Raw genomic sequence first — 4130 nt, forward strand, 5'->3', positions numbered from 1 at the left:
TATATGGAGTTGGAGTTGGCGCCGGAGGGACACCAGGGGGCCCACGAGGTAGGGGGCGCGCCCAGGAGGGCGCGCTCCACACCCTCGTGAGCAGGGTGTGGGCCCCCTGGTCTTCATCTTTGGCGAGGATTTTTTATTGTTTTTTCTAAGGTGTTCCGTGGAGTTTCAGGTCATTCCGAGAACTTTTATTTTCTGCACATAAAACAACACCATGGCAATTCTGCTGAAAACAGCGTCAGTCCGGGTTAGTTCCATTCAAATCATACAAGTTAGAGTCCAAAACAAGGGCAAAAGTGTTTGGAAAAGTAGATACGACGGAGACGTATCACTCCTCGAGCTGCCCCATGGTGGGCGCCAACTGTCGTGTGGGCGCACGTCAGATGCCATGGGATGGCTATAGAGAGGAGGAGGCTCGAGGGCACTGGTGGGCTCCAGAGGCGGGGTTGACATGAGCGAGCGCGAGACGCAAGACACCCAGGTTCAGGGCTCTTCGGAGAGATAACACCCCTAGTCCTGCCGAGAGTGGTTGATATGCAACAGTACAAGGTTGCTTCTAGAGTTGTATGGAGGAAGAAGGACGACTGGCCAAGGCTTAGGCTGCTCCTTCTCCTTGGGTGTGTTCTACTGACCGGTGGCTAGATCCTGTGTGCTCACTGCTTCTCTATCCTTGCTTACTTGCCCGTGTATGCGATGGCTCCTGGGGGGTTTTATAGGCCAACCCCCCAGGGGGTACAATGGTTATGTTACAAGACTGTGGGTCCGGGTCGTCAGCGTCCGGGGACCCGGACTGGGACCCGCAGGAGGCCTGTGGTTCGCCAGGTTCCGCTAGGTGCGGGCCCCGCGTGCCTAGGGGGACTGTGCGCCGTCTTGTCGATCGTCAGGGAGTGGCCGAGTCGAGTCGGGTATAGTGGTGCTCCGTCAGGTCGCCGCTTGCTGGCGTCAGTGGTGAGGACGGGGGCACTGTTGCCATGCCGGCCCTGGTCAGCGGGCAGGTGAGGGGCACTGTTGCCATGCTCCGGCTAACCAGAGGCATGGGCAGGGCACTGTTGCCTCGGCCATCAGTGGATGAAGGCTTGTCCCATCGTATGGCCTGGATGGGACGGGAGCTGACCCGTGGCTGGGTTGAGGAACACGCCACGGGTGGAGCTGGCTTGTTGGGGAAGTCTTGGTCGTGCCGGGTTCGGCTGTCTTGTACTGGTTGTCGAGGCCGAGTCGAGGTGCCTGGCCGGGTCGGAGAGTTCGGCCGGGTCGCGGGGCCTGGCCGGGTCGAGCGACCCGGCCAAGCGCGTGCCGGCCTGAGGGGTGACGCCGGCCCCGTTGTTTTCGAAAAGGATCCGGGTTCCGTTGCCTGCCCGGGGTTCTCCCCCCGACAAAGGCACAATTTGAAGGTCTCATATCCTCTAATCTTGTCAAGTCCGTGTGGAGGGTCTGGACTCCCCCAAGGTGCAAATTCTTTGCTTGGCTGGTTCTACAAAACAAAATCTGGACATCAGACCGCTTGATCCGTCGTGACTGGCTCAATTGCGGCTTGTGCCCTCTTTGTAAGCAAGCACATGAGTCCGCTGCTCACCTACTCTTCAAATGCCGCTTCACGTTGCGCATTTGGAACGACATTCTTCCGTGGCTTGGAATGCACCACATCTCTACTACTACATGGTCGGCGAGCGCTTCGGTCAAAGGATGGTGGAATGACAACCTTTAGATTCATCTCGGCTCTCCCAAAGCCCTTGCCTCATTGATGATGCTCATCTCTTGGGAGGTTTGGTCCGAGCGAAACGCTGGAGCCTTCCGAAACGTGGCGGTTCCATCGGTGGTCATCATCAACAAGATCAAGCCTGAGGTGTCGCTTTGGGCTTTGGCGGGTGCCAAACACTTGAGTAATGCCGCGAGAGTAATTTTCCTTCGTCTGCCGCTTGCGGCTTCTGTCTAAAATCTTCTCCCTTAATTAATGAAATGGCAAGTCTTTTGCCTCGTTTCAAAAAAAAACAGATGCATATTTTCTTAGATGCGCTTTACGACTTTCACGTCGACAGAAAGGTTTGTGTTTGGTGGTCTGCGCCTCGTGCTTGCGCCGTAGAAGCAAAGCGTTTTTCCTTTTTTCCGAAAAGGTTGGGGTTCCACGCAAATGTGCTTTTTCTGGAAATGACGGGGCCGTCTTTTGCTTGATTGCTTCCGCGGTTTCCCTGAAGCAATATACCAAAGGGTTGTTTGTGTTTGGTGGGTGTCAATGAATGATAGTCTGTGTTAGTTATCAGCGTACGCTTTGGAGTATTCTTCTGGCACTACTAGTATCTAAAGGTTGGTGTTCCGTAACAGAAACTCGCGATTGAGTGAGAGGCAACACAACAGCGCCGCCGTGTCGCAGCTCGCAGTCGTGTTCAGTGCACGCAAAAATCATGCACCGGGACCACGCACTAGCTGCGCAAGTCATCCGCTGCAGACACCAGTTTTCTGGCCGACTGGCCGTGTGGCCAAGACGACCTTTCCAAAGGCGTTAACTTTCCAGGAGAACTGCCCGGCCGGCGCATAAATATGCCTGCATATTCATTCGGGTAAATCAGATTCAGGCACTTTTTCCTCTTTTTTTGGAGGAGCTGATATTATGGAGCCATTTTGATGCGACAAGTACTAGATGATACCGCGATGCAGACAGCTACGTACCGTCACCTCACCGACCGAAGATAAATTGCAAGTCTCACTCGGAGATACATGAGCTGATCTTTTCGAGCCATGGACAGAGCAGAACGTCTCAGATCAGCTGCATCACATAAATTCTGGCGCTGGCGCACATGAGCAGCGTGGACACTTGGAGCGGTACGACTGCAATATATGGTCTATAATCAATTGTTCGTACGGCTGGCACCGCATGATCGCATGGACTCGAAGGATAACAGTGACGGTGCATGCGTGGATCGGGTCCATCTGTCGCGTGTGGTTCGATCCACGGTTCCAATTAAGCTGTACCGTGTACATAATTCTTAAAGCTAGGGTTTGGCGCGTTGCTTATCTTCCAACTCAGCAGCAACGCAGACCCATGTGGTCAAGCAATCATTGCCAATTGTTTTTCTAGGCCCAATAATTCTGGATCCAATATACGTAGTCTACATTCTTATAACTGAAAAATACTCCTGATCTAAACTAAAATTCCTCTTTTGTTTTTCACGGGCGAACATGCCGGCCGTGCTGTCCTGGCCGGTTAGGCGGTTACTAACTATTGTGACATTGTCGGCAAGAGCAGCTTTGAAAACTCAGAGCACGTCAACTTTGGGCGGCCACATGAACAAAAAACTACAAAAGGGTTGTGATGAGATGACCGCACAACACAAGAGATGGCAGAGATGACGGGAGGTAAAACCTTAGCCGTCGCCAGCTTCTTCAACCGGCGATGCGATGCCCGCGGAGAGAATTTGTCCACAGGGGAGTTTGATCGGCGGGGTTGGGCAGCTGTGTCGGATCGGGCCTAGTGGTGGTGGTGGATTGTGAAGCAGCGTGGCGTCGGTCCTGGATCGACGATGTTGACCTTTGATGTTGCATGCATCGACGGCGTCTGAAGGTCCTTAGCAACGGGGTCCTAGGTGCTGGTGGGCTGGACCTCTAGCCTGGATTTAGCGTACAGCGGCGTGAGCGTCTTAGTTTAGACTAGTTTTAAAGAGTTTTCGTGTCTTGGTCAGGGTGAGCAGGCCGCAACATTGTCCTCATGTCCTATCCCCCATTTCATCAGTGTGCTTTGTGTCGGTGTAGGGCGTTTGAAGGTGTGGCTCCAACAGATCTTCTTAGATTCGGTCGGCTTTGATCTCCGGTGGATCCTTCTAGATTCCGTCGGTGTTTGTGGTCTTTGGAATATCTATAAACTCCTTTTGGTCTCTTCTTCTTCACATCCACCTGCGTCCTCTGGTCTACATAGACGACTTACCGGCCGTTGTTTCCATAAGCTTCTGAGTTTAAACAAGTTTGCTCTGCCGAAAGTTGGCTTTGCTCACGGAGCACTGTCGGCAAATTTAGAAGAAAGAAGATTTCAACACCCCTAAAAATCTGTATGTAATTTTTTTTCTTTTGTAAAGGTGTATTTGTGAAATCTTGTGGTACTTATTATATAGCCTTTCTGACAAAAACAAACTACAAAAGGGTTT

The sequence above is a fragment of the Triticum dicoccoides genome, chromosome 6B (genome assembly GCF_002162155.2).
Source record: "Triticum dicoccoides isolate Atlit2015 ecotype Zavitan chromosome 6B, WEW_v2.0, whole genome shotgun sequence".
Lineage (NCBI taxonomy): Eukaryota > Viridiplantae > Streptophyta > Magnoliopsida > Poales > Poaceae > Triticum > Triticum dicoccoides.